The following is a 20776-nucleotide window of genomic DNA, read 5'->3' on the forward strand; positions in this document are numbered from 1 at the left end:
ACCTCATCTTCCGACTAGGCACTTTACAGCCTTCCGGTCTGAATATTGAATTCAACAACTTTAGATCTTGAACTCCCTCCTCCATCCCCAGCCCCTTTCTGTTTCTTCCCCTTTCCTTTTGTGTTTTCCAATAATTTTTATAGATTTCTCTTTTCCCATCTATTTCCATTATTTTTAAAACTTTTATGCCCTGCTAGCGTTTCCACCCCACCCCCATTAGAGCTGTACCTTGTGTGTCCTACCATCCATTCTTAATTAGCACATTCATTTAGATAATATCACCACCTTCAACGCCTCGGTGTTCTTTTGTCTGTGACATCTTTTGATTATCTGCTCCTATCACTGCTTGCTTGTCCCCACAACCACACCCCCCCACTTCTCCCCCCCCCCACCCGCCAACATTATACCAGCTTATATTTCACCCTTTTCCTCAGATTCACTCAGTTCTATTGAAGGGTCATGAGGACTCGGAACGTCAACTCTCTTATTCTCCGTCGATGCTGCCAGGCCTGCTGAGTTTTTCCAGGTAATTCTGATTTTTGTTATTGATTGACATAAGGCGGGACTACCAGCCATCACTTGGCCAGCAGCTCTCCAATCCCTCCAGCAACAGCACTACAGTGGCTGGAAGAGGCACTGCATGGAGCTTCCTGAGACTAAGTCCCAGAAACTGGAAAAAAAGAGTAAGTTTCAGGGGTTCCAGGGCAGGGAGGGAACGGAAGGCCTAGCGAGTTGCAACAAGGTGATCGGGGTCTCGAAGGAGAGGTCGTGGAGGAGGGGAGGTAGGTCCGGAGGTCACTGGGCCTTAAGGAGAGGGCGTCCCCAGTCAGAAGGGGACTTCTAATGGGGACATCCTCTACCCTCCCCCTTTCCTTCCTGAGATTGAACTTTCTTTACTTCCGGGCTCCCCCCCCCGCCAGCTTTCATCCACCCGCCAGCCTAAAAGTTGAGGCTGGGCGGGAAACGGCCCTGAAGAGGCCATTAATTGGAGCAAGGGCAGCTTTCCTTTCCGAGGCCCTGCCCACCCCAGCGTAAAATCACTGCAAGTTTGGCGTGATGGGGAACCTGGAGGGAATCCCATCCCCTGCAATTCCACGCTCCCGCCGACCCCGGTCTCAAAATCCGCCTGGGGGGTAGTGGTAGGATGGGTAGTGTAAAATTCTGGTCTAGGAATCAATCACATTGCTGTTGGTCTGGAGTCACATATCACCCAAAGCAGATAAGGATAGCAGATTTCCTATCCTAAAGGACATTAGTGAACCAGATTGTTTTATAAAACAGTAAGTAGTCTTATGTTATGATATATGTTACTTTTCCTCCATGGAGATTTATTTAATTAACACGATTTAAATTCCCCAACTACCAGGGTGTCATTTGAATTCATGCTCTGGATTATTAGTCCAGGCCTCCAAATTACTAGCCCAGTAACAATTATTATGCTATTGTCTCGGTTCAGTAGAGAATGAGAAGAAAGAGTATGGAGCAGACGGAGTGAACACTAGAGGAAGCTGCAGAATCCTATTATGATCCTACGTTTGATGAGGTAAATAGGATAATCTGGAGAGAATACAGAAACATAATCTGTGACTGCATGAAATAGAGTTTTAGCTGGCCTTCTCTCTGTGAGTTGCGCCTTCTATCACCTATTATCTTGATTAAATTTGGTGTACCAGCTACGACTGGGTGTTGAATTTGTGATTGAATTCTTTGCAACTGACTGATGTGAGTGCTTGCTCAGATGTCAACTCGTGCTCCATTTAATGTGAGCCAGAAGAGAAAAAGGTCAATTGGAGATCTCCAAATTTGGCTGCTTAATAACACAATTTGTGATTGTTTACGTAATTGCATTGTTAGTTATAGACCTTCAGTGTATCAGCTTGTAACACTATAGGTATTACTGTGATCCCACATATATTTTAATCAATAACTTATTCTTTTGGAGTGTGTTAATTATCAGATACCAATTACTATAACAACAAAAAGTATTCAGATGAATAATGTTCTAATTACAAAGATATTACTTCGCACTTAGATTGCTATTTATAGGACTTAGAATGATCAGATCTATACTACTTAGTCAATAAAGTAGCTAATTAATTGTTTGCCACTTTTATCTCCAGCTTCTCTCTCAAGCGAGGAGATCTTGTAGCACAGTGGCTAGCCTCCAAACCAGAAAATCTGGGTTCAGGTACCATTCCAGGACTTGATGGCCGCAGAAGGTGCATTCATAATGTGATTATCAACCTGCAAATCCTTTCAATACACCAATGGAAGGTGGTAATTGCGGTCAGTCTCCTAATCAGCCATGCTTGAGGTGGAGTGGCACCCTTCAAGCTAAAGCCCCTGGTGATAGACTGTCAACCTGTTCCAGGAGAAACTTGCCATGGAAACAGAGGCATGTGCTTTGGCTGCTTCATGTGTCACTAGGCATAGGAAAGCTCAAAGTCTAAGTCTCCCTCAATTGAATTTGTTGTTGATTGCTCTCCAAAAGCATGCCCAAGTAGCCACACAAGGGGAAAAGTTCCCTCTGTGCACTAGATGTGAGGAAAGGCCAATGGAAAGGCCTGGGTATCTTAAATGCAATACTCTTGAATAAAGACTCCAGTTCTGTAAATATTCTATCAGCATGGGCTATGCAAATTTTTTTATATTTGTTCATGGGATGGGAAAGACTTTAGCAAGGCCAACATTTATTCCCCATCCCTAATTGCCTTTGAGAAGATGATGGTGAGCCACTTCTTGAAATGCTGTAGTCCATATGGCAAACCCACAGTGCTGTTAGGAAGGGAGTTCCAGGAATTTGATGCAATGATAGTGAAGGAACGGATATAATTCCTTCATAGGAATATATGGGGCTTGGAGGGGACGTTGCAGATAGTGGTGTTCCCCTGCATCTGCTGACCTTGTTCTTCTAGGTAGAGGGAAGGAAGTTGCCATTAAAGGAGCATTAGTAAGTTCCTGCAGTGCATCTTGTAGATGGCACGTGCAGCTGCCACTGTGGGTCAGTGATAGGGGGAGTGAATGTTGAAGGTAGTGGGTGGGGTGCCAATCAAGCGGGCTGACTTGTCCTGGATGGTGTCAGTCTTCTTGAATGTTGTTGGAGCTGCGCTTATCCAGGGAAGCTAAGGATATTGCATCACATCCCTGTCTTGTGCCTTGTAGATGGTGGACAGGCTTTGGGAGTCAGGAGGTGAGTTATTTGCTGCAGGATTCCTAGCCTCAGACCTGTCCTTGTAGCCACAGTATTTATATGGCTGGTCCAATTCAGTTTCTGGATGTTGATAGTGGGGGATTCAGCAATGATAATATCATTGAATGTCAAGTAGAGATCATTAGATTTTCTCTTGCTGGCGATAGTAATTTCCTGGCACTTGTGTGGCATATGTGTCAAATTTGACTTGTCAGCCCAAACCTGAATATTGTCCAGGTCCTACTGCAAACAGCCATGGGCTGCTTTGGTATCTGAGGAATTGCAAATGGTACTGAACACTGCAAAACTATCAGTGAATATACCCACTTCTGATCTGGAAGGAAGGTCATTGTTGAAGCAGCTGAAAATAGTTGGTCCTAGGACACTACCCTAAGGAACTCCTGCAGTGACGTGCTGGAGCTGGGATGATTGACCTCCAACAACCATAACCATCTTCCTTTGTGTTAGGTATGACTCTAACCAGTGGAGATTTTCCCCCTTGATTCCAATTGTTTTCAATTTTGCTCATGCTCTTTGATGCCAGGTTTGGTTAAATGTTGCCTTGACATCAAAGGCAGGCATTCACCTCACCTATGCATGTGAAACAGTGTGAATTTTATTTGCTTCATCATTATTCAGTATAGTAAAAGATTTGTTTATATTTTTGCAAATTAGAAAAGATTACTCAAGAACCACACCTCCCTGTTTGAGAAGGGGAATACATCAATGTTTTCTCCAAGTAGAAACTAAAGGAGCCTTAACACTAAGCTGCTTGGTGCGAAGACATCATTAAAAACGTATTTCTTGGGAACAATAAAGGCCATCTCCATCAGTCATGCAGGCATTTTTGAATCAATACTTTAAATCTCTTGTGCTGAGATTACAGTCCCAGAATATTTTTTATTATTGATTAGCAGGATGTGTGTCTGAATAGCTCAAGGGCTGGGTCTTTAGATTTTTGACATTTTAGTATTAAGTCTGAATGAAGTGAGTCAGCAAGGTGAGCTGGGTGACTCACACAAACCCTAAATGAGAAGAAAAGTGATAAATAGGCTATTGTGCCTTCAAAGGCTGGTTGGATGGACTGGATGAATAATTCAACACATGAGACAAGATGTATTGTAAGAAATTGGGGTCTTTAATATGCAGGCATTTCTGCATTTTATGAGATTAGCTAAACAGCCTCGATTCTCTTTCTGGAAAGAGGATTTCTAAATGCCTTGATCTCTAAACAGGCTTAGTTCAGGCTGCCATGTTGACATTCCTAAGCTGGTAGAATAGCATCTTGTGCATCCCCTTAGCTATGTAAGTGGTTAGAAAGGGTCAGAATGTGATCCTCAGCAAGATATGACCTCCAGTGGGGTGACACACAAGGGTTGGGGGGGGGGTGACACACAAGAGGGGGGAATGACCACCCTGACGTTTTGAGTACCTGCCCTGTATCCATTGGTCAGAATAGTTAGATAGATAGTTGACACTGGGTAAACCACCAATCTCCCAAAAAGGGAATATAAATTGGTGTCATACTGATGGTAGGCAGTGGACAAGCTGGTGAGGTGGCAGTGCTCGTTGGACAGCTGCCTTCTTTAGATGGAAGACGGACCAGGGGAGGAGGAGGAGGAAGATTGAGGGAAGAGTTTCCTAACACTTCAACTAAAGGGTGGATTGCTGATATCACAAGTTGTTACAGGTCGTGTACTTTTTCTGTTTAATTAGTTAATATATCACATCTAATCTGTTGTTTCTTAATAAACTTAATAAATCATCTTAAAATTACTTATGACTAGTCAACCATCTATTTAGGTGGCCCCCCCAAACCCTGAAATCCTACAAATGGTGTCAGGAGTGGGTTACACAGTAGCCGAGGCATAATTGGCTTGTAATTTGAGGAGCAACAGTTTTAGATTGTAGTTAAACATGTGTAGTTATTAAGTGAAGCCAGGGGTCACAATGGCATATGCTGGGGAATGAATGATAGAGAGTTTGACTGCGAAAAGAAGCGAGCCTGGAGCGAGTGATCACAAGTCTATTTTTGATAATCTTTCTGAAAAGGTTCAGAAAGGAAAGGTGAAGTTGAAAAAGGTTCCAAATAAGTTGGTCTACGGTGCATGTGTGTTTGCCTTATAGGTGAATAAAAAGTATAAGCAGTTGAGAGAACAGGTCAGTAGGTTACAAAAAGGATTGACCCGTTCGATCAGTTCTGCTGCAGAAAGGAAACACATGACAGAGTGTGTTATACCAGGTGAAAAATTAGACCAAACACTGGAACCCACAAGGGTTGAAGTGGCTCTGAAGAAGCCATGTGAATTTTTCTTTTCAGAGTTAAACAGGGACTAAGGAGGTTCCAAAACAGAATTAAAGCGATCATTTTAACAGATCCTAACTGCACGCTCCCTAGACTGGCACATGCACGGAGTACCAGTTAGCATCAAACAGTCCCCCACTAAAAGCCCAATGTGTATTCACAGAGAGATCTGACTCCTGCCCCGTCATCATTCACTATCCTTACCCCGACCATTCAGAGTTCGTTGCCCTGCTGAGAGTATATCGTACATTCAAGATGTCATTGTTTAGCAGGGTGTTGTTCGCAAACATCGAAGATTCAAAAAAATTAGTTCGGAGAGGAAGCTAAAAAAATGATTTCAACTGCTGTGGCTTTCTGTTTAAAAGGAAATTTGAACTGTGCTAGAATACAACTGTAAAGAAATACAGCTTGTTCCCAAAATATAAAGATAAGCCTGAATAAAAACAAAAAACTGCGGATGCTGGAAATCCAAAACAAAAACAGAATTACCTGGAAAAACTCAGCAGATCTGGCAGCATCGGCGGAGAAGAAAAGAGTTGATGTTTCGAGTCCTCATGACCCTTCCACAGAACTGAGTAAATATAAGGAGAGGGGTGAAATATAAGCTGGTTTAAGGTGGGGGAGAGAAGTTGGGGGGGGGTGGTGCTGTTGTAGGGACAAGCAAGCAGTGATAGGAGCAGATAATCAAAAGATATCACAGACAAAAGAACAAAAGAACACAGGTGTTGAAGGTGGTGATATCTAAACGAATGTGCTAATTAGAATGGATGGTAGGGCACTCAAGGTATAGCTCTAGTGGGGGTGGGGCGGAAAGACTAGCGGGGCATAAAAGATTTAAAAATAATGGAAATAGTTGGGAAAAGAGAAATCTATATAAATTATTGGAAAAAACAAAAGGAAGGGGGAAGAAACTGAAAGGGGGTGGGGATGGAGGAGGGAGTTCAAGAGCTAAAGTTGTTGAATTCAATATTCAGACTGGAAGGCTGTAAAGTGCCTAGTCGGAAGATGAGGTGCTGTTCTTCCAATTTGTGTTGGGCTTCACTGGAACAATGCAGCAAGCCAAAGACAAACATGTGGGCAAGAGAGCAGGGTGGAGTGTTAAAATGGCAAGCGACAGGGAGGTTTGGGTCATTCTTGTGGACAGACCACTGGTGTTCTGCAAAGCAGTCGCCCAGTTTACGTTTGGTCTCTCCAATGTAGAGGAGACCGCATTGGGAGCAACGAATACAGTAGACAAAGTTGGGGGAAATGCAAGTGAAATGCTGCTTCACTTGAAAGGAGTGTTTGGGCCCTTGGACGGTGAAGAGAGATGAAGTGAAGGGGCAGGTGTTACATCTTTTGCGTGGGCATGGGGAGGTGCCATAGGTGGGGGTTGAGGAGTAGGGAGTGTTGGAGGAGTGGACCAGGGTGTCCCAGAGGGAACGATCACTACAGAATGCCGCCGGGTGGGGTGAAGGGAAGATGTGTTTGGTTGTGGCATCATGCTGGAGTTGGTGGAAATGGCAGAGGATGATCCTTTGAATGTGGAGGCTGGTGGGGTGATAAGTGAGGACAAGGGGGACCCTATCATGTTTATGGGAGGGAGGAGAAGGCGTGAGGGCAGATGCGTGGGAGATGGGCCCTGTCAACGACTATGGGTGGAAAACTTCAGTAAGGAAGAAGGAGGACATGTCAGAGCAACTGTTTTTGAAGGTAGCATCATCAGAACAGATGCGACGGAGGCGAAGGAACTGAGGGGATGGGATGGAATCCTTACAGGAAGCGGGGTGTGAGGAGCTGTAGTCGAGGTAGCTGTGGGAGTCGGTAGGCTTGTAATGGATATTGGTGGACAGTCTATCACCAGAGATTGAGACAGAGAGGTCAAGGAAGGGAAGGGAAGTGTCAGAGATGGACCATGTGAAAATGATGGAGGGGTGGAGATTGGAAGCAAAATTAATAAATTTTTCCAAGTCCCAACGAGAGCATGAAGCAGCACCAAAGTAACCATCGATGTACTGGAGAAAGAGCTGTGGAAGGGGGCCGGAGTAGGACTGGAACAAGGAATGTTCCACATACCCCATAAAGAGACAGGCATAGCTGGGGCTCATGCGGGTACCCATAGCCACACCTTTCATTTGGAGGAAGTGAGAGTAGTTGAAGGAGAAATTGTTCGGTGTGAGAACAAGTTCAGCCAGTTGGAGGAGAGTAGTGGTGGATGGGGATTGTTTGGGCCTCTGTTCGAGGAAGAAGCTAAGGGCCCTCAGACCATCCTGGTGGGGGATGGAGGTGTAGAGGGATTGGACGTCCATGGTGAAGAGGAAGCGGTTGGGGCCAGGGAACTGGAAATTGTTGATGTGACGTAAGGTGTCAGAGGAATCACAGATGTAGGTGGGAAGGGACTGGACAAGGGGAGAGAGAAGGGAGTCAAGATAACGAGAAATGAGTTCTGTGGGGCAGGAGCAAGCTGAGACGATCGATGTACCGGGACAGTTCTGTTTGTGGATTTTGGGTAGGAGATAAAAGCGGGCCGTCCAAGGTTAGGCGACTATCAGGTTGGAAGCTGTGGGAGAATGATCTCCAGAGGAGATGAGGTCAGTGACAGTGCTGGAAAGAATGGCTTGATGTTCCGTGGTGGGGTCATGGTCCAGGGAGAGGTAGGAGGAAGTGTCTGTGAGTTGAAGCTCAGCCTCCGCGAGCTAGAGGTCAGTGCGTATGGCTGAACTTGTTCACACATTGAACAATTTCTCCTTCAACTACTCTCACTTCCTCCAAATAAAAGGTGTGGCTATGGGTACCCACATGAACCCCAGCTATGCCTGATTCTTTATGGGGTATGTGGAACATTCCTTGTTCCAGTCCTACTCCGGCCCCCTTCCACAACTCTTTCTCCGCTACATCGATGGTTACTTCGGTGCTGCTTCATGCTCTCGTCGGGACTTGGAAAAATTTATTAATTTTGCTTCCAATCTCCACCCCTCCATCGTTTTCACATGGTCCATCTCTGACACTTCCCTTCCCTTCCTTGACCTCTCTGTCTCAATCTCTGGTGATAGACTGTCCACCAATATCCATTACAAAGCTACTGACTCCCACAACTACCTCGACTACAGCTCCTCACACCCCGCTTCCTGTTAGGACTCCATCCCATTCTCTCAGTTCCTTCGCCTCCGTCGCATCTGTTCTGATGATGCTACCTTCAAAAACAGTTGCTCTGACATGTCCTCCTTCTTCCTTAACTGAGCTTTTCCACCCACAGTCGTTGACAGGGCCCATCTCCCGCGCATCCGCCTTCACGCCTTCTCCTCCCTCCCAGAAACATGATAGGGTGCCCCTTGTCCTCACTTATCACCCCACCAGCCTCCGCATTCAAAGGATCATCCTCCGCCATTTCCACCAACTCCAGCATGATGCCACCACCAAACACATCTTCCCTTCACCCCCCCCCGGCGGCATTCTGTAGGGATCATTCCCTCCAGGACAACCTAGTCCACTTCTCCATCACCCCCTACTCCTCAACCCCCACCTATGGCACCTTCCCATGCCCACGCAAAAGATGGAACACCTGCCCCTTCACTTCCTCTCTCCTCACCGTCCAAGGGCCCAAACACTCCTTTCAAGTGAAGCAGCATTTCACTTGCATTTCCCCCAACTTTGTCTACTGTATTCATTGCTCCCAATGCGGTCTCCTCTACATTGGAGAGACCAAACGTAAACTGGGCGATCGCTTTGCAGAACACCTGCGGTCTGTCCACAAGAATGACCCAAACCTCCCTGTCGCTTGCCATTTTAACACTCCACTCTGCTCTCTTGCCCACATGTTTGTCCTTGGCTTGCTGCATTGTTCCAGTGAAGCCCAATGCAAACTGGAAGAATAGCATCTCATCTTCCGACTAGGCACTTTACAGCCTTCCGGACTGAATATTGAATTCAACAACTTTAGCTCTTGAACTCCCTCCTCCATCCCCACCCCCTTTCTGTTTCTTCCCCCTTCCTTTTGTTTTTTCCAATAATTGATATAAATTTCTCTTTTCCCACCTATTTCCATTATTTTTAAATCTTTCATGCCCCGCTAGTCTTTCCACCTCACCCCCACTAGAGCTGTACCTTGAGTGCCCTACCATCCATTCTTAATTAGCACATTCGTTTAGATAATATCACCACCTTCAACGCCTCTGTGTTCTTTTGTTCTTTTGTCTGTGACATCTTTTGATTATCTGCTCCTATCATTGCTTGCTTATCCCTACAACCTCACCGCCACCCCCCCAACTTCTCTCCCCCCCACCTTAAACCAGCTTATATTTCACCCCTCTCCTTATATTCACTCAGTTCTGTGGAAGTGTCATGAGGACTCGAAACGTCAACTCTTTTCTTCTCCGCCGATGCTGCCAGACAAGATAAGCCTGGAGTTTGGCAACAATCCAATTTAAACTTTTCAAAATCATATAAGTTAACCGAACTGCTAAAATGCAAACTAAAGATACGTTTCATTGAGTGAAATTTTCTCAGAAATGCACTGTGTGGTAGCGGGCGGATAAAATGGAGTCCTACGCACTGACGTAAATGGTGGCTTTTCACACTGTATTGTCCCGAACCTGCCTCATTATTTATTCATTCCTGGGAAACACACCCTTCCCATGGCGGGCGGGCTCTCATTCACCTGCTCACCTCACCCCACGTTGGCCGCCATGTTTAAAAGGCAGCTGTCAGCACAGCACTCATCGCCACCAGCTCATCACTGCTGTCCAGGAGACATGGCCAGCAAAGGAAAAAACACTGCAGCCCCTCCCCGTCAACGAGGGTCCCATGAATTACTGCTGGATGCCATGGAGGCCCACTGGGATGTGCTGTACCCCCGCTCTGGATGGGCAGCAAAGTCACCAACCCGCTTGGGAGGTGGTGGCAGCAGTGGTCAGCGTGAACGCCCTGCAGAGGAGGACAACCACCCAGTGTCACAAAAGGATGAGTGATCTCCTCCGTTCTGCCAGGGTAAGTCACTCTTTTCATTACTCCCAACTCACACACTCACAAACCTATCACACATCCACAAGGCCCTCACTCACTGTCAGTGAAAGGGACATCACCATTCATTCTTTCACACACACCGTCATTGTCCTCATCCCATCCATGGGACCACTCACCACCCACACAGGCCAGGCATACTTATCACCTGGCCTGGCAGGCGCCCTGATACACTCTCCCCATCTCTATCCATGCAGGACAAACTGGCACACAACAGGAGGGGAAGGTCACAAACAACAGGTGGAGAGATGCCGGAGATCAAAGTTCTGACAGAATTAGAGAACTGAGCCATCCAGCTAGCCGGCAATGACCGGGACCGGTCCTGTGTTGACGGTGAGGTTGGTGCTGCTCCAAGTGAGGATCCATCAGTGCAACATCCATCAGACAACCATGCTGTGAGTGATGTGTCCTCTTTCACAGGCCACTGCCATGCACTAACTTTCTCCCCTTGTTTTCACGGGCACATCTGCCAAACAGCCGACAGAGTCCATGACCCAGGGCCTCCAATCAAGCCCCCAAGAAACTTCTGCAGAGGAATCTGGAGGCATCCTTCCATCACAGCGCTCATCCACACCCTCCACCAGCACAGGGCACACACCTCAGTGGGACCTAGATTTAGAGTAGCCTCGGGATCACATTCTGGTGAGTACATTGCACTGTCTGATCCACAGCAGTCGGAGTCAGGGACTTCCCAGGTCCCCGGCACTCGGAGGACTGCTGGAGGCCAGAACGTTGCTGAGTCCAAGTCAGATGATGAGCCTCTGGACTCAGTCATGTCATAGTTTCTGGAGCTGCAAAGACAAGCTTGGGAACATCAGGAAGGGATGTCCGCTGCATTCCTCAGATTGCAAAGCATAATGGAGGAGTCCATCCGTCTTTGGGCTGAGGTGATAGCGCCGGCATTGCAATGCACCGAGATCAACAGTGGCTATATGGCAGCTGCCATGGAGACCTTGGTCCAGGACATCACTCCTGCAGCTCAATCTCACTCCAGCTACCCCTTCCGCTCACGGAGTCAGCCAGGCACCCATAGGGAGGAGGATCAGCAGGCGCACACTCTGGGGCCATCCACCCAGATGACTCTAGAAGTAACCAGCCCATCTGAATTCCCTCTTCCTGTGCCCTCAGATGCAGCTTCAAAGGCCAAGGTGGATGCCATTGCCACACAGCAGGACCCCGAGAACAGGCTGGGGCCCTCATAGTCTTGGCCCTCCAAAGGACACCTGTCAAAGTCATCACAGACAGGGCGTCACAGTCAGCAGGCTGCCTCCACCTCTGCTGTGAATGTCCTGGCAGAACAAAGACGTAGCAGCAGAGTTAAGGAAGTTAGGTACAAGTAACTCTTTCAAGTTAAATCCAATTAAACCAAATTAACAAAATTGGGATAAATCAGGCACAGCCCCTAATTCAGGTCAGCTGTAAAACCAAGAACAAAATTTAAAGGAAACTTACAAACTTTAAATCAAAATGTGATTAAAGGGGTCAACAAAACACCCCAGTCCCCGTGGTGAAGTTAGGTACAAGTAATTGCACAGCCTGGGAATGGGTGTTGATTACTTGTACTAACTGTTCATTATGGACAATAAACTAATAATGTCTCCCTGCCTATGGCTTCTTGATCTGATGAGCAGTGTTCCTGTCACTCAGATATGAAACCTTTCTGCACAAGATAAAGGCAGGTGTCTCAGTCCAGGCCTCTTCCCTGTGCTCTGTGCAGCCTTCAGACCGAAGTGATGGTCCAGCCTCACACTCCCTGGAAACATTACTGATGCTGCACCTCGGCAGTGCTGGTCATTGCTGCCAGAATGTAGTCGACAGGCATCACAGAGTTGTCTCATTCTCTCTGTGTGAGCGCAGCACCTTTAAAGTGGGGCTGGCCCCCATCACACCAGCATCTGCGACCAGTGATGGTGTGTACCAGGTCCTGAAGGGCTGAGGTGCTGAAGGCATCTAAAGTTTCATGGCTGTGTCTCTATGATATGACCCTGATCATGGAGCACAAGCGAAGTGCCCTCGGCCAAACAGGAGTCAGATATTCCCAGAGGTTATGTAAAGATCTGTGAAGTGTCCTCACTGCATGTTATCATCATCCTCCTGCGATCAAGCGACTATTAGTGCCTCCACTGTGTCTCCATGACAGGTGTCAGAGGGTACTGGTGCCAGACTGGAGTCAAATGTTCACAGCTGCGATGTGAGGATCTAAGGGGACACCTCACTGCATGGCATCATCATCCTCCACAAACCTGACAGCTATGAGGGCCTCCCAAGTGCGCCTGCCTCGTCTGGCCAGTGCGAGAACCTCACCCCCTTCACTGTCACCACCAAGGACCCCTCACCCTCATCCCCATCAGTATCGTCCTCATCCGAGGAGGCCTCCAGCTCCCCCATCTCCTCCTCAGCCAGCCCCTCTCCCCGTTGCAGTAACAGGTTGTAAAGGGTGCAGCAGACAACGATGATGTGTGACCCCATCTGTGGACTGTATTTTAGGGCTCCACCATACCAGTCCAGGTACCGGAACCTCAGGATTCCGATGGTCTGCTCCATCAAGTTGTGAGCTGCTGTATAAGCCTCATTATAGCATCGCTCTGCTGCAGTCTGAGGCCACCACACGGGTGCCATCAGCCACAGCCTCTGTGGGTAGCCCTTGTCCCCAAGGAGCCATCCCTGCAGATTCTGTGGACCCTGGAAGACTGCAGGGATCTGCGAGCAATTCAGGATGGAGGCGTCATGCACACTCCCTGAAATGGTGCGCATACCTGCAGGATGCATGTCTGGTGGTCGCATACAAGCTGCACATTCAGTGAGTGGAAGCCCTTGCGATTGTTGAAGTCCACCGAGTGTAGCGATAGAGACCTGAGCACCACATGAGTGCAGTCAATCACACCCTGCACCTGTGGGAATCCCGAGATCAGGGTGAATCCAATGGCCCTTGCATCCTGGCTGTCCCGGTCCCGGGCAAAATGCACAAAGTTGTGTGCCATGGAGAAGATGGCATCCATGACCTCATGGATGCATTTGTGGGTGGCAGCTTATGATATCCCACAGGGGTCGCCTGTGGAGCCCTGAAAGGAGCCACTGGCATAGAAATTGAGACCGCAGTCACTTTCACAGCCACTGGCAGTGGATGCCCTCCATGTCCCCTTGGCACCAAGTCCTGCAGTAAGTGGCAGATGTGAGCCACCAGATCCCTAGACATGCACAGTCATCGGTGACACTGGTTCTCAGACATCTGCAGGAATGGCAGGCAGTGTTTGTAGACCGTGGGTGTCGCTAGGCACTGACCAGTCACAGCTTGCTGTCGCTCCTGGACAGCATGTGCAGGAGTTGCTGCTGTCCCTTCTTCATGAGGTTGCTGCTCCTGCCTTTGTGCAGCCAGAAGCCTCAGTCGCTCTCTCCTCTGTCTTCTACTTTCCCTGTCGGCCATCAGGCATACAGCTAGCTAACCAGGATTCATTATCCTAATCTGGTGCTACTGCAGCATGAAAGGGAGAGAAACGTGGTTATCATGGCTGAACTTAGCACCTTACCTGGCCCTGTGCAGCCACCCCTTAATGCTTCCCGGAGAGTGCTGGTCACCCCTCGGATGGCCAGAGATGAGTGCGCTGCATGGCTGCCCTGTCAACCCACAACATGGGGGACACTGGTCCAAATCGGGATGCTGAGATTGCAAGGGGCTGTGAGCGCCTCCAGCAGTGGCTGCTGCATGGCCAGCATTGGCGAGGAGATTGTACAACGTGTGCAGTCCAACTGCTCAGGGGTCCAGTAAAGTGGTGGCGGACTTGAAGTCTGTACCAGCGGGTGGGAGGGCAGGAGGGAAAGGCGGGGGGGGGGGGGGGGGGGGGTGGGGGGGGGGGGGGTGAGGTGAGATCCAGCGCACTTGATTGTCCTTTGGTGCCTCAGTGTTGCTTGTGTGGGTGGGCAGGCTAGGAGCCCGACCCCAATCCTATCACTGTGGCTGCGCCTGATCTGTCTCAGTTGCAGAGGCCTGGTCAGTTTATACAGGTGTCCGTAATGCGTGGCCACTTCCCTCGCTTACCCTGCCCCCACCTCGATTGCCTGTGCACGGGATGCAGCGCCAGGGCAGCACTTGACCCACCCCCGCCCACCGACAACGGTTGCCTCCGAGGCTGGCCAGGACTTGCCCCTGGACAAACCCCCCTCGCAACAGCAGTCGCCTCTGGGGCCAGGCATCAGTTGGCCCCACCCACCTCAGCGCCTCTGAGGCCTGTAAACAATGGGCGAGCCGTGGAGAACGCTGCTGCTCACTCACCTCAGTTCCCCCAAAGTGAAGGCCACCAAGTGCACGTTGCTTGTGTGCTGTTGTAGAACACGTCAGTGTGCTTTCCCACCGATGTGGATGGATGATACAGCGGGCGTTCAAGAATCTGGCAGGCTGGCCTTTTAATTATATGTTGATGTATTGCGATTAGCTCCCCGCCAACCAATGGTGGGAAACGTGGCCCGCCATCGGCAGGCTGAGCGGACGATTGCGACCTGGCTTCAAGCCGTTGTGAAGCAGGTTGCGCCATATTTTCCGCGCACACCACCTATCACACCCACCATCAGCGGGCTCGGGAAATTCCACCCATTGGCTATTTCTTTCAAATTTCATTAAGGAGTGAATATTGAAAGTTGAAAATCGATTCAAAGAGGTAAAGGATAAACAAAAGAGATGGGAAGGATGCAGTTCCTTTTATGGAGTCTGTGGGGCTGAGTCTGTGTGTTTTTTAAGAAGCTGTTGTCTCTTATAAAACGCTAACCATCTCTCAAAATAATTGGAATTTAATCTAAAATTTGGGGGAAGTTGAAAAGAATTTAACAGAGCAAGTTTAAAATCGAGTTTGATTTTTATGCATTGGGAAGTTTTATTAAATTACATAAAGTGACGCAATTGCATGCCAAGCTTTCTCTGCACAGCCCCCCACAACCCCTAAACATGCAACAAAGTTAACTCTTTCCATTGACAGCCTTATTTTTTTATTCAGCACACAGCTTTCAGATTACTATTTGTATATTGGGCATTATTAGATTTTAAGTTTCTAAATTTACAGATATAATTGGATATATTAACCCATTGGGCTCTTGGTCAATGGGTTAATAATGGATTGTTTGTGCTTTTTTTTAAGCAGGTGATGGTGGTTTCCAGCTCCGAATGAACCCAGCAGTTTTGAGGATTAAAGCACAGCAAAAAGACTTTACTTTTCAGAGACTTGCCTTAACCACTCAGGCCGTTTCTTACCATTCGTTATCTGTCAAAACAAATTGATTGAGTACGGGAGATATGGAAATCTCCTCTAGGCTGATTGCAAACGCTTTTGTCTCTGATGCAAAACCACCATTTAAAACCACCAAGCGTAAGCATAATTGTTTGTGAAATTGGAATTGATAAATAAATTGACATGAGTTGCTATTTCAAGCATTAAAAGGGAAATGCCTGACATTTAAAGTGACAAACAAATTCTAATCTTCCCAAAAAAGCTAATGGAAAAGCAGTCCAGGTAGTTTCTCAGTATCAAAAAAAATACATAAAGTTTGTTTTTGGAAGAAATAAATGGAACACTAACAAAACCTGTCAGCCAACAACACAGTTATTTCGAATTTTGGATCATTTTAAAATTTAAAAATAGCCAGGCACAATCCAATGCAAGCTTGTCCAACCTTCGATTGCCGGGGGGTTTGGGGGTGGGGCAGGGGGGGACATTTTTAATTTTTGGCAAGAAAAGGAAGTAGGCTCAGAAATATGGAAATTAATCTCACTATCACTCCAAATAACACACGTGAGATAAGAAAGCTATTTTATTGTCTTACCTTCAAAATTCGATTGAGCATGGATTCAGTGAGACATCTGCCCTTGCTTTTGCCCGCCACAAAAGCCAATGGCTGCCCATGTGCTTGATGTAGCGCTGTGGTGCATCCCAGACCCGATGCCCATCTGTCAGCCCGTGAAGAGCCCTTTCTTCCCACCTACTCCCCAAAGCCCATCACCTGCTGTACCAGGGCCCTGCCTCGTGGGCCAGCCCCTGGACCAGTCTGATCTAGTGGGTTTCTTCTGAAAAAATAAAATGTTGTTTAAGGGAATGAACAAACAAGTAAAATTTTAAAATTAATCAAGTGTTTTATTTCTGTTTAAAAATATTAGGGGCAGGAATTTTGGGTCACCAGGCAGGTCCAAGAGCAGCCAGTAAAGGGCCCACCACCCGTGATCAGCCCCCGACCTCGATTTCACGCTGGCTGGCCAATTAACAGCCAGCCAGCATGAAAGGCGCATTGAGAAGCTCAGCATTGCTGGGGTGGGGGAGCGGGAGGAAGGCAAGCGCAAAAGTCTGAGCATGTGCGGGGGTGCGCGCACTGAAAGCTCCCTGAAGGCAGAGAGCTGCCTCAGGGAGCTGAAGAGCTTTAAAATCAAGAATAAAGATTTTGGAAATCTGAAAAAAATGTCCCCACATAGGGCTCATGCACATGAACAGAAACACAATAAAAATTCTGCCCAAAAATGTTTATTTTTTTATTTAATTACGGAAACCTCATCCCGCCTGTGAATGAGGCTTCCTAAAAAAATCCAAAGGCCACCTGACTGACTCACCCGCCCACCAACCACAACGTTGGGCAGGCAGCAAATACATTAATTAATTGATTAATAGCCTTAATAGGCTTATTATTTATCGGTGGGCGTGCTGCCGACTCCCACACATGAGCGCCAACCAAAATATCATGCACTATTTCATGCTCGGGCGTGTCGGGTGTGCACCTGCATGCCGAGCGGAAAATCTTGCTCCATGAAAACATGTTATTGGAGCATAAAGTTTCTCCAGAACTCCTGAAAAGGATACTATGGTAATTAAAATAAAAATACCTGGAAAAACTCAGCAGGTCTGGCAGCATCTGCGGAGAGGAACACAGTTAACTGTATCCCTCTCCGCAGATGCTGCCAGACCTGCTGAGTTTTTCCAGGTATTTTTATTTTTGTTTTGGATTTCCAGCATCCGCAGTTTTTTGCTTTTACACTATGGTAATTAATTGGATGCGCACTTAGAAATAAGAGATAGAGTTAGGGAAAAAGGACATAACACCTAATGAGAATTGGAATAACTCACCTTGGTGTAGTTTAATAGAATATATAAATTAGGGTATCAATGTACGTTCTAGTGAAAGGAAAGTGTAGATGAAATGAATACGGTGACAGCCTTTTCTTGGAGGTATTTGTGTCTTTGCCTATGACCTTTTTAAGAGAACAAAATTTGATAATCTGGCCACCACCTGAGACTTTGGGAGTGTACGGGGGAAGATAAGCAAAGATTTGGAGGCAGAGAGCCCGTTTGATCTTTTGAGAAGATTACTGGAAATTAGGGAAGAATTATCAAATTGTGCACCCTTTAAAAGACAGTGAAATCCCAGATGACAAATTTGATTGGCAGAATACACAGCACGATCCCTATTGATCTGATAAACCTTCCACAAATGCAAAACAAGCCCGAATAGAAAATCTGGTTAAAAAAAACACTAGAGGCCACATCCAACAGATAGGGAGATGTGTGAAAATGACTTACAAATGTGAAATTCCAACAGAGAATTAAAGAAGGGTGTGAGTGTGCAGAAGTGATTGTAACTTGTTAAGTGACTGACATGTGAGAGTACATGGTGTAGCTGCACTGAAGAATGGGTCCCAGACTTGCTCACCTTCTTGACAAACAGCGTGACATGAATGGTTAATACGGCTTTTAGAGTAAGAAAACATTTGAGATGATCCAGGCACTGACACATACTCCACAGAGAAACTGACGTTAAGACAATTACTCCCTCTGACCATTACCACCTTAGAGTCAAATTAAAGTAAAAGGAATTTTGAACTGGGACAAATGAACTCTAGGGAGAAAAAATACTTAGTAAGAATTATCCACAAGTTGGGTACAGGTGAATGGAGAGCTGGAGAATCTTTTAAGTCCATGCATAATCTGTTGCTTTAAATATATATATTTAAATGCTAAGAGCATGGAAATTAGCAACACTCCTGCAAAAGGATAGGCCAGGTTTTTCTGGCTCTGCTGCAGCAGGACCTGCTGTGGGGAATGTGGTGGACCAGCCAAAGTCCATTGACTTTCAGTAGGACCGGACAATCCTGACAGCAGGATAAGGGTATTTTCCTCTCAAAGTGGGGAACCATAAGATTTGCCGACGGAGAGTGCCAAACCAAATAATCAAATAACCCAAGTAGCTTTAATATGTTAGCTATGACATATAATCAAAAAATCAGGGAACTAGCTTGTATTTTGGAAATGACTATATTATCTAAAAATTAATTGTGAGCAGTCAATAAGGATATTCCCTTCTCATAGAGGGGAACTGTAAGAAATTGGGGTCTTTAATAAGTGGGTATTTTCTGCATTTTATGGGATTAGTTAAAGAGCCTCCATTCTCTCTCTGGAAAGAGGATTTCTAAACACTTTGACCTCTAAACAGTCTTAGGTCGGGCTGCCATTTTAACATGCCTAAGCTGGTAGAATGGCATCTTGTGTACCCCCTTATCTAGGCAAGTATGTATAAAGGGCCAGAATATGACCCTCAGCAAGATGTAAACTAAAAAATCTGACCTCGAGCAGGGTGACGCACAAGGGGGGGTGGTAACAACCCTGACATTTGGAGTACCTGTGCTGTGTCCATTGGTAGATAGATAATTGACACTGGGTAAGCCACTGTACCCCCACCCCCCAAAAAAATGTATATATTGCCATGACTATGGATCATTGCTGAATTATTTACCAACATATTGAACTGTTTAAGTAAGACCTGTGTTTTTTAAAACAGGGCATACAAGCAAAAGCTGGCTGAGACTGTAAAGTAACCACGTGCTGGAAAATTCCTATGTGGATTCCACTTGACCAAATAGACCAGGGAGAATGGAATGTCGCATCTAAAAAGGTGTCAAGACCCACTTCAGACAGAGACACTTCGAAGGATGAGAAGCAAATGCAGAAACTGAACTGTAATCTCCTGTGGTTGTGAAAATGATGAAGGCTGATTACCATCTCAGCAGAAACCCTCCTCTGTGAGCTCTATCTGAGACTGTGGACATGATGTGAGCTGAAAGAAAGCAGTTTCTGTGTGAAAGACATGTTTTGTTTCTCCCTTCCAGGAATACACAAGAAAAGGGGTTAAAAACCAACTGGTCTCTGTGTGCTAGTTTTGGTGTTCCAGGCCTGTATGTGAGGATGAGCTGTGAAGGTCACAGCTGAAGAACATCAACTAGAGATCTCTGCGCTTGCAGGTAAAAAGTCTTCTCTCTCTGATTGTTGGAGGTAAGTCACAAGTCAGAAAAGCCACAGTCAAGAAGCAAACAGGACAATTCCTTTCAGCTAACCCGCAGAACCAAGAATCTCCAATCCAACTGCTCAACTGCCTAAAGTCAGCTCTAACAGAATAACTCAACTTAACAGCCTCAACGTTTCACCATCTATTCCTCACGAACAAGCCAAAGACTGATTCATATAGCTTTTTTAAACTTTTATTTCTGGACTCACTTCTCATTTCTAATCTGTGTGTATGTGTGTTGTGTTTTTATTATTTTCCTCATGTTTTAGTAACTAATAAACTCACTCTTTCTTTGACTCAAGAAAGCCTGGTTCAATTGGCTCCTTTTAGAACATAAATACATTTGGACTGGGACAAGGTACTCACGAGGGAAGGGATCCTTTTTAAATTAACCTTCTTCTGACCAACTGAAGGGGTTGAATAAAGTAGGGGGGCCAGTTCACCCTTCCTCACCCAGGAACGTAACAAATTGGGGGAACCTCCCCTGGGGACCAGTCTTTACAATATATTAGTGTCATACTGGTGGTAGGGTTGGACATGCTGGTGAGGTGGTAGTGCTGGTTGGGCAGCTGCTTTCTTCAGATGGAAGATGGACCAGAGGAGGGGTAGATGGGAGACTAAAAGATCGAGGGAAGAGTTTCCTGACACTTCGACTAAAGTGTGGAATGCTGTTATCACAAGCTGTTACATGTCATACACTTTTTCTGTCTAATTGGTTATTATATCATATCTAATCTGTTGTTTCTTGATAAACTTAATAAATCATCTTCAAATTATTTGTGACTAGTCGATTGTCTATTTAGGTGTCTGTGGCCCCCAATCCCCAAAATATTACACAGTCAGCAAGGTGAGCTGGGTGACTCACACAAACCCTGAATAGAAATAGATTATGATGCCTTCAAAGGCTGATTGGATGGAATGGATGAATAATTCAACACATGAGACGTGACATATCACAGGCAAGTGTCTCCCTCTTT

General features: G+C 46.5%; 1 long non-coding RNA gene across 2 annotated transcripts; it reads left to right on the forward strand.

Annotated features, from left to right (window-relative positions):
• Positions 1–614: 614 nt before the first annotated feature.
• LOC121286802 lies at positions 615–20554 on the forward strand. Of its 2 annotated transcripts, XR_005945065.1 has the most exons (5): positions 615–683; positions 1457–1543; positions 2121–2219; positions 15623–15847; positions 19296–20554. It is a non-coding gene; the product is annotated as an uncharacterized LOC121286802 (long non-coding RNA). The 2 variants fall into 2 exon arrangements; XR_005945064.1 differs by lacking the exons at positions 15623–15847; positions 19296–20554 and having other exon boundaries at positions 2121–2619.
• Positions 20555–20776: the final 222 nt, after the last annotated feature.

The sequence above is a fragment of the Carcharodon carcharias genome, chromosome 14 (genome assembly GCF_017639515.1).
Source record: "Carcharodon carcharias isolate sCarCar2 chromosome 14, sCarCar2.pri, whole genome shotgun sequence".
Taxonomy (NCBI): Eukaryota; Metazoa; Chordata; class Chondrichthyes; order Lamniformes; family Lamnidae; genus Carcharodon; species Carcharodon carcharias.